This window comes from Anas platyrhynchos, chromosome 12 (genome assembly GCF_047663525.1).
Source record: "Anas platyrhynchos isolate ZD024472 breed Pekin duck chromosome 12, IASCAAS_PekinDuck_T2T, whole genome shotgun sequence".
Taxonomy (NCBI): domain Eukaryota; kingdom Metazoa; phylum Chordata; class Aves; order Anseriformes; family Anatidae; genus Anas; species Anas platyrhynchos.
This window is the reverse complement of record NC_092598.1, coordinates 1,498,942-1,511,449: the sequence shown is the minus strand read 5'-3', so window position 1 is coordinate 1,511,449 and position 12,508 is coordinate 1,498,942. Positions and strand designations below refer to the sequence as shown.

The 12,508-nt window shown below is 53.5% G+C and overlaps 1 protein-coding gene across 2 annotated transcripts in view; it reads right to left on the bottom strand.

The window, feature by feature from the left end:
- The window catches only part of ANKRD11 (ankyrin repeat domain containing 11), a 112,442-nt gene that overhangs the window by 89,690 nt on the left and 10,244 nt on the right, over positions 1 to 12,508 (bottom strand). The window contains exons 1-2 of one of the 2 annotated variants that reach the window (XM_072043800.1): positions 10,538 to 10,799; positions 2,034 to 2,113 (exon numbers count right to left, since the gene is read on the bottom strand). The gene's annotated coding sequence lies outside the window, so the exon portion shown is untranslated. Of the gene's footprint in view, positions 1 to 2,033; positions 2,114 to 10,537; positions 10,800 to 12,508 lie in introns of those variants that run through there. The other variant, XM_072043799.1, reaches the window with a different exon arrangement.

The window sequence follows — 12,508 nt, the reverse complement described above, 5'->3', positions numbered from 1 at the left end:
CCTCAGGGACAGAAGCCAAGCACAGGGCATGAGCTCTCCTCGGGAGGCAGCAGCAGGTTATGGACTCAGAGCTCAGCACGCCAGCCCCACCATCTCCCTCGTCCCAGAAGCTCAGGTCAAGAGCAGCGCGGCGAGCCCCCGACCAACACATGTTTTAGGCAATGCAATCGTCTGCCTCTGCAGAGCAGCAGATAGAAGCTTGTTTTATTGTAAAAGGTCACTCAACCGTGATCTCCCAGGGCTCAGGAACCCGCACAGCAGCATCGTTCTTTGTTCCAGAAGTGGGAGAAACACCCGAGCTCAAACAACGCTCCCATTCTGCGCCGCGCGACAGCGCGTCGCGACACATCGCCAGCCTTCCTCCACCGGGCTTCTCCAGCCACGGCTTCTGCAGGACCCACAAGCAACAGAGCACGGCTTTATGCCAGCAAAGCACAAACCACGCAGCAAGCAGGGGCTGCAGGTGGAGAAAGGCTCGTGTGGCACACTCATCTCGAGGGCAGCCACCATGGGCACAGCGCAGGACTCCAGGCTCCCAGTAAGAACCCAAAAGCTGCTGGTGGCCAAGCAGCAGGTCGGTGATGCCAACAGAAGGCCTGAGAGGCACAGCCCAGCCCTCTCATCCATCAGGGCAAGTCGTTTAGTCCGTATTTAGTAAATTTAAATGAAAGTTACAGTAATTAACACTATCCTGTTGGAAAAGGATGGTTTGCACTCCATAACCAAAACACCACTTAGACCGAAACTCGGACCAAAAACTCTTTGCACCAAACTCTGAAATACAACTGGTAGTAAACCACCAGTGCTGGGATTCAGCTCCGTTTTCCAGGGAACTGCAGAGCACTCACTAAAGTAAGAGCGAGCACACGCTGCAGCACAGGGTCCCACACCCGATGCCCTTTAATTACTGCGCGGCAGCAGGGGACAGCCACAGTGCCTCGGCTGTTTGGTTTCACCAAGAAACACTTCTACCACTGCTAATATTCACCAAGGGATGCTAAAATAACGTCTTATCTCCATCTGAATATCTCAGGATTATTATAGATGAACTAAATACAGTGGTTTTTCCTCAAAACCCAGGACAAAAGAAGCCTACAGCTTGTGAAGCCACCTGATGGAGCAGACCTGTACACCTCCACCAGCCTGTAGCATCGTACAGACTGCACCACCGGTAGCCCCATCACAGTGGGGGGACACACAAGCACCCAAAGCACCAGGGCAGAAGCTCAGAGCCTTCTCCACCCACCACGCTTAGGACACGCACAGGACACCCTTCCAGGGAGCCCCACACCACAAGCCAGGGTGCAGGAGAGCAGGATCCAGCCCCACGCCGCCAATGCAAGGACCAGAAGCAGCGCTTCCACCAGCGCGGAGGACAGCACCAAGCCCTCATCCTCTCACAGCACTCAGGCCAAACCCACAAGTTTTCCCCGAATTCCAGTCAGGGATAACCTACTCCTATGTCTGCTAATGCCACCAAAAATTGGGACCCTAACCTTGACCAAAAGGTGTCTCAGCACATCTGGAGGCTCCCCTGCCCGAAATGAAACAGACACCACCTGATTCGAGTATACTAATCGTGAGGAGACCAGCATTGTTAAACTGGCATCTCTAACAGCTTTGAAACACATTTTGACCACAAAGAGAAAAAGTGGATGTGATAGACCACAAGCAGGAGGACATCCACACCGAGCAGCCCCAGCAGTGCCGAGCCCTGCGGGCTGCCGCACAGCCAGCACTGGGCTCGCCCCTGCAGGAAAGGAGCTTCTGCCTTCACTGCATCCAAAGGGAGATGTGCTACGCTCCAAATGACACACACGAAAGGGTATCTAAGGGTATCTTACAACTAAGAGCATTTCATAAAATAATCCTGGTTAGCAGTACACATAAGTTACTCCATGGAAGCTGCAATATTTTGCTTCAAATCACAGAAAACACAAATTACAGACAATTTAAAAAACCATCAGCACGGACGGAAGCACTTATTAAGTAATAAAAGAGAAAAGTTAGACAGAAGCAAGGCAAATATTTACCGATTCCATAGTTGAAAGCTGTTGCTAGCAGGACATATATTAAAATCCAACAGAGGTGTGTCCCAAAAACGCTGTGCAATCTGAAAAACAGAGGAATTATTTCATTAAAAAATTAAAAAACACAATTTAATTTCATTCAAAAAACAATCACGCTACATTTGAGTACCCAAAGGCCGCTCAGTACAAATCCCTCGTCTAATCCAGCAGTAATCTGACAACAAGTCTGCACGAACAGAAGGAAAACAACCGCGGAAAGCTGCTGAGAGCACCAGCCCCGTCCCGCAGCTGCAGCCACCCCTCGGATCACACACGGCAGCTCCCTGCTCCCGAGGTTTCCGCAGCAGCCCGGGGGCCTCGTGGGGCCAAGCAGGGCCGGTCCCCACGCCGTGGGGGTGCTGGGAGCCGTGGGGCCAGCAGGACCTGCCCTGCATGCACTGGTGCTGATTCACCTCCCGGGCAGCTTCCGCGGGCTGCAGCCGCCTCTCGGAGCACACCTTTGGATCCTGCCTGCGAGGGGCAGTTAATCTGTTACAAGCTGAACCTTCTCCTTCAGCTTTTTCGAACAGCTCCTGCTCGCTGCCCCCCTGAAGGATGGTTTTGCAGGGAGAATGCCTGCTGTGGGCATTGAGGGTTTGCAGCAGGGGGACGGGAGGGCTGGGGCAAAGCCCCGCGTGCAGCACACCTCGTCCCCAACTTTGCTCCCACCTTGGTCCGCAGCAGCCAGCGTGCTCCGAGGGAAAAACAGAGCTTCAGAGAGCACTGGGTGTGTAACAGCGCTGTCAGGGCTCCTGCTACGCTTCCACAGAGCTCAGGAAGGAACTTGGAGGAGGCAGGGGGCCGGCAGCACGCTGCAGGCTCCAACTGCTAGGGTCTGCCTTGGACAAGCAGAGCCCGAAGCCTGGGCTCTGGGCCTTCCTCCCCACGTTGTGCCACTCTGCCCAGGCAGGGTAAAGGCTTCGGCACCAACTGCACAAGCTGCCCTCTGCCAAAATCACCCATCCCACCCCATCGCATCGCCAGGTCTCCGTGCCACGCCGACGGACACACGACTGAGCCGCCGCTCCGGCCAGCAGTGGAAAACCCGGAGTCTTTCCAAATTACCTTTCCTTCTAAAAGGAGAACTTCCAACAAGCAATTTTATGTAAGACATGATATCAAGTTACAAATTGGGTACTACAAAGTACAAAGTGTGCTCTTTTCAATAAAAAAGCAAGGCAAAGCACCGCGTTTACTCCTTCGCTCCCATTCCCGCTGCCCCTTTTGAAGGGCAGAGGGCCCCAGCCCGCGCAGCCCACCCACCCCAAACCAGGCAACACTCAGAGAAAGGAAATCCTGCAGCAGGTGAAGTGTTTCAGACAAGCCACAAGGACACACATGACAATCTTTGATGCTTTTCTGCCAGGAAAGCCCTGGAGATGAAGGAAGATGCAGCTCCCTCACACTTTTCCCAAGGAAAGCGACTCGTGGGGCACCAAAGGGGTCCCCAGCTTTGCTTTCTTTGCACCATGACAACACGTGCCCAGCACCTTCTCCAGCACGATTACCACACTTTCTGTACTCTTGTCCATAAAAAAAGTCACAGCTCTAGGCAGAGTTCTCCACTGGAACAGGTACAGAAGATAAACCACCAAAGGAAGAAAAACGAAGCTCAACCTCCAGCTGCGTTATCTGGAAGATCAGCAGTGGGGTTTGCTGGTGGGTAAGGACTAATTGTGAACAAAAGGCTCCAGGAATCCTGTCCCACGGCACGCCAATAGTTTTGAAGGTCTATTTACACCTGCTGCCCAGCCTACAGTGATTTTGCTCATTACATAACTGACACAAAACATACATTAGTACTGTAACATGGAGCCAGTGACCGCATCCAAGCCAAGTAGCTTGTGCAATTAGGTGTATTTTATTTTTTTAATGAACTCGTCCAAGGCTTCAAGCTACGTGCCATGAGGTGCTGCAGACACTCCATGGGACAGTGCCCCACTTGCAGATGGATCAGGGGCAATTCCCATTTATGAGCAACCTGTACTTCTGAAAGCCTAAATCACAACTCATGATTTGCCCGTCCAACTTCACAGCCTTGGAGTGATGAAGATGCATCCCCAAAAAAATAACACCAGGGCACTTGCTCTTGCTCCTGTGAGCTCACCACACGGCTGGGGCACTCAGGTGCGTGCTGAGCCAGCTGCACGAGACCTTTCCACCACGCAACACGGCCAACATTACATCTCCCTTCGTGCTGAAGTGCTGGTACAAGCACCGAGTGGCTGAGTGTGCCACGAGACCAGATTCTAGCTCAAAACCAGCCAAGCCTTTCAAGGCCTGTGATGCTCTCAGATTAGCACGCAGTAATTTGGCACCTGGGTAAGAGCCAGGGCCATTAGAAACTCAGGGTGGTGGGGCCTCCCCCCAGCTCCTGCTCTTTACCACCGCCCGTGCTGTCCTCAGCAGTTTCCCCGTGATTAGTTATCGATCACCGCTGCGCTCCCAGGCAGATCAGTAACTTCACCCGCAGCACCACTTCTGCTGGCAGTCACTGAAAAAACTGGGGATCCAGTAACTCAGACTTCTTTAATAAAAGGTTATCTTGTGTCTGTACAGGAGATAAGTCGGTGTTTGAAGTTGACAAGCCCCGTGTAATCACAAGATGTGAACCCAAAGGGACCAAACACTTGGAGTACACAGAGCTGCCTCCGAGCAGCGCCAGCAGGGCCACAAAAGCTGGGCAGGAGGCGGCTTCACGGGCTGGTGGCCGCAAGGAAGAATGAAAATACATCCCCTCCGTACTGATGCAGTCACTTAAAGGATCGCTGTTCAATTTTAATCACTTTTCATAGGTTTATAAGCCCAGTTATTCCTGAACGTGATCAACAACGCGGGAAGGTTCTCCTTGCAATCCCCGTGCTGCAGGCAGTAAGAGCCCCATGCCGAAGCCTCCTCTCAAACAAACGAGGCCGACCTGGCAAACAAGCAGGTCTGTTTCTCCATATTAGCACTTCTTTGAAGCAAAGAGGTGCATTTTGCTTTGAAAGCAGACCTGCATTAATTCAGGCTCCGTGGTGATCCAGAACTAAGCGGCGTGGCGGGATATCGGCATTAGGTTCGGATCCTGGCTTACGCCAACTTGTGAATGAAGAAATCCCCGGAGAGTAGGAGAGCCCTGCTCCACGGCTCGCAGCTGCCTCCCGCAACATAATTTACAGAAAAGACAGAATTTCAATGAGGGATCTCTCCGAGGGCTTCACTGAGAAGATACACCGGGGAATACACACGACACCGATGCGGCTGTGCTCTGAGATAAGCTCCGGTACCTGAGCTGGAGAGCACGAGGAGGAGCACGTCCAACAGCTCAGCCATCCCAAGGGCCGTGACCAGTCCAGAAACGCACGCTCCATGGGCAGGCAGAGAGCAACCCCGCCTGCAAACACCCGTCCTCCTCACTGCTAGGGATGAGAAGGATTCGCTTTCAGAAGTTATAAAGGCACCCTACAACTCGGCAACCTGCAAGCAGGCAGCACCAAGACCCCACACGGCTCCCAGGAACACCCGCAGCCACCTCCTGCAGCGGGGCCGTGCTCCTGCCTGGTTGTGGCAGATGAGCCCAAGAAGGGAGCTCTGGATGGAGCACCACGTGCTGAGGAAGGAGCCTCTCGTGGTCACCCTGCTCTGTCCAGAGCTCACGCTGAGGGTCCCGCTGCTCCCGCAGACCTCCAGGCCCAGCAGAGCACGGCCAGGGCACTGCCAGCCCCTCGGCAGCGCTCAGAGCAGGGCAGGAGCCGATCCCAAAGAACTGGCAGGAATCAGAGATAAATGCCGTGCCCTCAACCCAACTGCCCGTGCACTATCAGTGGCTCGCAGACGAACCACCCCGAGGCAGGCTGAGCACCCCACCGTGCTAACGGGGCTCCCAATGCCGTGCACGCCGCCTTCCACCGCAACCCGCGCGGCAGCGAGCCTTTCGGCAGGCACCCAGCGATGCTCACGCAGCAGCGATTACTCAAGTGGAAAAGCAAAGCAGAGAGCATTCCACCAGCGCTTTTGTTTTTCAGAAAAAGAAAACACCCTTCAGTATGCTCAAGTGTGACAAAACGGGAAGAGCTCCAGCGTTAAGCAATCGAGTTGCGTTTTACTTTCAGAAGCTGAGCAGACGATGTACTCCTGGGCTCCAAGTTCCTCTATTTTGCCCTGCAGATAAGCACGCTACATCTGCATTGCTCAAAACCCTGCCACCTTTGCCATCTGATAAAAACACAAAATAAGTTGATGTTGTCCTCAAGAGCAAAACAAGCTACCTACGTGTGGGCTGAGGAGCCTAAGGCTCAATTTATCCCATTAAAAAAAAAAAGCATGGAGGGAAAGATGCGGTTCCTGAATCACGGCCTGTGGAACCAAGTTGTCCTTTAAGCATTTTAACTGGAAGTCTGATAGGGACAACGCCGTCCCCAAGAAATTGAGGGCTGACACCAGTCTAAATTCAGGAAGCACCGAGTTATTTACAGGCCTGCAATGAAAGGAAAAAACTCAGGATTTGGGGCATCAAATAACCAGTTTTGATGTGTTTCAGGTACTCCTCAAGACCTGGGTGTTTTCAGCTCATTCAGCTGCACTACTCCCAGGATTTCCGCGCTGGTACAGTGTGAGCGAGCTTCCAGCACCAAATATTTCGGGGTGACCCCGAGGAGTGCCTGAGCACCACTGCTGCCTGCTTTATAAATACCGCGAGCACCACGCTTATAAGGAGAACGTGCCCAGGCGTTTGTGTACGGTACATTTCTGTGTTCCCTTTTATAGAAATAAGACTTGGGAGGTTTGAATAAAAATTCTGCAATTCATTTCAGTAGGTCAGAAGATAGTGCAGAAACGTTTCAATTTTGGGTTGAAATTGCATTAAACTAAAAAACTCATTATCAGCAAAAGGCTCCCCTAACACCTCACTGGCATTAACCCTTGCAACCACCACAGGAGCAGAGCAACAAGCTCTGGAGTTACCTGAAATTTCAATTTTATTATGAAGAAACAAGACAAGCAGTGTGAGACACCTGAATCCCCTACCTCTACGGGGGAACTGCTAACCCCTCAGGTTACATAACCACCCCCTGGTTCCTCCTGGAAAGATCTGTGCAAGCAGCCCGAGAGGTATTTGGCAGATTTAAAATTAAAAAAAAAGTTAACTCTAAGTAACTCTTTTTTTCTTGGAGTGATGTGGCAGAAGAGCAGAGCAAGCCTGAACAGTTTCCACTGGACCAGGTTTTTCAGTTCTGTGCACACAATTAAGAGCTCTGGAAACACACAAGCTCGTTCTCTCATCTCTCCTCCTTCACCCTTACCACCCTTCTGTGGCTTCTCTGATGAGTGGAAAGTATTAAGTCAAAATACAGCTCCTGCAATTTCCTTAACCAACCTTGGGCCGAAGCTCAAGGCTCCGGCTTGCCCTTCTGTACCAGCAAGCAGAGACAAGACTCGTTCCGCCGGGCTAGAGGACACGCCGCTTTCCATGCTGTGATTTCGTCTGCACAAGCGAAAAACAAACTCTGCTAGTCATAAAAGCACCGTAAAGATCATCCAGTGCCCTCAGCAAGTGCACGAAGGAGCCTTAACGCCACTCTCCTTGGCACAGCTCTAGCTTCCAGCGAGTGATGGCGAGGAGGAGGCTGGGTGCCGGCACTGCAGCAGCCTCCCAAGCTCCAGACATCCCAGTAGAATAACCCCAGTGCTTCCCCAAAACCCCCCAGACCCTCATTGTTTTTTTTAGAGCTCCAATTTCAACTTCATAACCTGGTTGAGTTTCTTCCAAAGGATGCGCAATCGCGTTCGTCCCTTTACTAAAGGGCTGAGCCTGCTCCAGTGCCATGTGCTGGAGCTCTGAGGGACCTTCACTTCTTAGCAGCAAGCAGAGAAATGAGCACACACGCTACGCTTGTGAGCAAGCCCTTCTGGGGAAAAAAAACACACCCAGCACTATCACATGCTTTCGTCTAACCCGGACTGGTCAGCTACCCAGACAGAACTCAACGCCGAACCCTCCGGAGCTTCCAGCTGGTTATTTCCACATGCAGCACGCTGTTAACTCCTCAGCCCTTGGAGGGAGGCACGGGATGCACCACGGCGACCCTTCTCAAAGCAGAACTGTTCCGAGATTATTTTTAGTTCGCATGAAAACGAAGAGAAGAAATTGCAACTCCCGTGTCCTACACACTTGCCGAGCCCCATCTGAAGGGTAAGTTTCCAAGCCAATTATTCTGCAGTCAGGTAATCACCAGCCTGGTATAAATAGCACTTTTTTTTTTTTTTTTTAAAGCTTAAGCACAGCTGCATACATGTGGGCAGGTAAAGCGAAGGGCATAATCTAGCCGAAAAGCAAACACTGTAAAAAGCATTTCCCAGGAAGAGACTTTCAGGTCAACGCAGACACCGGCAAAAACCAAGTTCAAGTAAAAGGCAGGAGGCAAAGCCAACAAACGCTCTTCTTGGGCACACAAACAAGAAAAAAGAAGGAAAAACAGCGCTACTACAGTCAACAGCATGAGCAATAATACTCCCAGATGCTGACAAATTAGAAAGGTTTATGGGAAAACTGAAGAATTAATCTAGCACTAGGAAACAGCATGTAGCAGGAGGCTGCAGAAATTCAGCCCGTACCAAAGAGCGGCCAGCAGATTACTCAACCCCTGTCCACGAGTACCTACAACAGCGTTGCAACAGCTTCATCTGGCAAACAAGCCCTGGTGCCAGCTCCTCCAGCTGACGTCTGTCGGGGCCCTGGGAGCCCTACCCACCGCGTGCGAGCAGCGATAGCCCCGTGACAGGGGAGCTGCTGCCACCCAAAATGTAAGCGGCAGAAGAAACGCGCCGACAGCCAGCAGGAGGGACGCTCAAAGGAGAGTTTTGAAGCTGAAGAGGAGCACTGCCGCACGCACACAGCTCACCGTGCTGAGCTGAAGGAAGCCAAACAAAAAGCTCTGGGGAGCTTTGCCTTGCCCTAGTTAAGCTCCACGACGCCGGCCTCCAACAACGCAATGAAGACAAGCGCATTCCGTGCAATTAAACTGGCAATTTGAAGTTAGATCACCGCTGGGTCACACTTCAGGGGCATTCTCCTCTCATTCCTTTTGGACACGAGAGTGAGAGGCAGGACAAACACACACCTCGCCTCCTTCCTGAGCTCTCCCAGGAGCCCTTCACTCACCCACTCCACTCCCATTCCCGCTGGAAGTCCTAAGCGAAGGACAAGGCTGCCAGGGCAGGAGCACTGCCACTCTCCTCAAAAACACGAGTCTGCAATTTCTCTTCCTCTCTGCTCAGTTTTAACACGCTGAGAAGACTCAGAGCATTCTTGAGGAAAGAAAAAAAAAGAGACAGCCACATTTGTCACCTTTTAGCGTCGCGTATTTGTAACCATGCAACTCGGTGGCAAATGGGATCCAGGTTGCTATTAATAACCCAACTATTTCCCTCCTGAAAGCTGATTTGTGAGAAGGATGCAGGCATGGCGTTTCTTAAAAAACACTTATTAGCCAAGGAGGAGTCGGGGAAGTCACCGTCCTGCCTACAGGAGCACACACAGAGAGAAAAAGGGAGAAAACGGGGGCAGCTTCTCCAGGACAGGTCACCCGCTCCGCCCAGCGGCTCGCAGCCACCCCCACAGCCTTGCACAGAGCAACACGAAGAATGCGAGCGTTAAAATGTGCTCAAACCCCTGGGGAAGGGGTTTCGCGCCCGGGGAATGTGGACACGGCCCGCCCCGGAGCAAACAAGCCGCACGGAGGGTGGCAAGGAAAACACGCAGAGGACAAAAGGACAGAGCTGGGATTAGAGCGGAGTCCCTTGATCCCCGGCCAAGCGGCCTACCCGTGAGCCCACGCAGCCTCCAGAGCCAGCTCAGGGCCCCGAGCGCGCGGCACTTAGGTTATAAAAGCAGCCCTGGACGCACGCTTGCAGTGTTCTTTGCTCTGCTGGTGGCTAAAAACAATCCCTTTGTCATCAAATCTTGCTTCGGCAAGCTGACGTGACATTTTAACGCAGGAAATAAGATAATTATGGTTCAAGGTAAACAACTACGAGCGCGCATCACGAGCGGTTCTAATTTTAAGCCTGAGTCCCTCTCACGCCGTCCCTGTTTTAAAGGCAGTTTCCTTGCAGGCTGCTCGGCGTGCCCGTGCCTGAGCCCTGTCCCTACCTCACACCGACACGGCCTCAGGAGCACAGACAGGTCTGGCATCAGGAGCCGAGGTGAAGGCAGGCACAGAAGGAGACAAACACCACGAATCCCAAATAGGATTGGGATTCTATGTGAGGCAGGAGCTGGCACAGGGAGAAGAGCGAGCACTGCACCAGCAGCGTGTCCCACAGCCCGAGCACCCAGCGCAGCCTCCCGCTGGCAGGGGCAGGAGGGATTCAAGTCCCAGCTCGCTGCCAGGGCACCAGCTCCTGAGCTGTTCAACGCGAGGCAGCAAACCCACGCCGTGCCCCAACTAGCCCTCGCGCTGCCGTGCAATATTCGCGGGAGTTACCTGGAAACGAAGCCTCCCCAGCACCACGCATCGCCGCCCCGGCCTCTCCGCCAGCGCCGCTGAAGCACAACATCCGAGTGTGTCTGAGCTGCAGGGAGATGGCAGGGCTGCGAGCTGTCTGCCTCCCAGATGAATCACGGCGCGCAGAGGTAGCAATAACTCTAACTACTGTTTATAGGTGCTCGTCTGGTAGGCTTTCATTCTTCCTCAGCCAGAGAAAAAGGGCTAAATTACAACCAAACGAGCACGGCTGAACGAGGGAATGCAGCAGAGCGAACGCCATGGGGTGCAGACAAAGCATTCTTAATCACTTCTGCTTAGGAGAGACAGAAGTGGTCAAAACTATTTCGACAGCCCGTCGCAGGAACGCTGCTGGCCGTGCAGAAGACTAAACAGCACCAGCGCATCACGTGGGGACGTCCGCGCAGCTCGGGAGAGCGATCCTCGGGCACTTCGCATCGTTACGAATCCTCAGCGCACCCCACCCCGGCTCTGCTATTGTTGTCAGAAAGGGAACTCCAGCCAGAACAACTCTTCCCACATTTTTTTTCTTTTTTTTTTTGGGTTGGAAGAAGCAAAATGGCAACGCGGCTCAGCAAACGCGCGATTCCCCAAGCACCTCACACGGTCAGGCAGCTCTCCTCCTTCAAGAGGAAAGCCGAGCAGACTCTCGCAGCGCCTGCTGCACGGCAGCACGGGTATTTTTAGCTGCAGGCAGCTGAAGGCAGCAATATGGTGGCAATCTCCCAGGCTGAAGTTCGCCGGGGGAGGCTTCTCCCTCCTGCCACCCCGGAGAAGCCGGGGCTCGAGGAGCTGGAGGCCGCAGCTCGCCCTCTCCCCATCGATGTCCCGCTTCCCCTGGTCTCCCCCAGCACTCTCCCCCGGCTCCAAGTCACCCCCGGTGCCCGCGAGCAGCAGGGAGCAGGGGACGGTTGGGCTTTGGGAAGCTTTATCTGCGATTAACACTTCTCCGCGGCGCTGATACGGTAACGGACAAGCTGTCAGGCCCAAACCGAGCACAAACAAGTGGACCTGAAAATATTTCCAGCTTCAAAGCGAAGCTCCAGGAAGTCAAATACTCGCTGCCACCCAAGCCATTCCGCTCTCTCGGGTAACGAATGAATGTTTAACAGAGTAATCAGCTAAGAGCCTATCCACGGAGCCCACAGCAGGTAACTCAGCCACCACACGCTCCGGTTATACACAGGGCTGTGCTCACAGTGCAATTCATCACGCAGCCCTTCAGCACTGCACCTTTGGGGAAAAAAACACCGTGAAGATTTGCTCGGATACCGGCCCCAGAGCTGGGCAGGAGTCGAGGAAGGCAACTGCCTTCATGCTCAAGGTTTCTGGCTGGAAGCAGCTCCCACGAGCACCAGGCAGGCTGACACTGCAGAGCCAGCCCCAGCAGACAGCTCTGCTCAGCACCAGCTCACGGTTCCCTTCCTAGCATTTCCCTGCGTTATTATTTCATTGCTCAACTCTCGGGTAAAATAATCGCAAGTTACGAAGCATTTGCTGCTTTTTGAGTAGCTGAAGTTGAATAAAATTGGAGCAGAGTTCACCACCGAGTCTCCGTGAGATCCCAGGGAACAGCCCTGCTCACAGCCACGTCGCTGCCAGCCCTTCCACTCCACGGGGACTGCCCTTTGACCACGCTTCATTTCTGCCTCCGGCACGCAGCAGGAAGCACCAGCACGGCACAAGGCAGGGAAGCAAGCAGCGGGGTGGAGGTGAGACGACCAGCAGAGCCCGCAGGCTGCAGCCGGGGCAGCAGCAGCTCCCCACCACCAGCTCCCCGAGCAGCCCAGGCCCCTCGGCAGCTCCTTTGGAACTCGCTCGCCCTCCCTGACAGCTGTGAGCCGTGCTGCGAGCTGGCGTGTAGGACTGAGCAAAACAGGGACTGATTCAGCCCTGCCTCCCCTCCTCAGCCCTACCTCCTCCGAAGGCTTTAAATAGGATGTTATCACT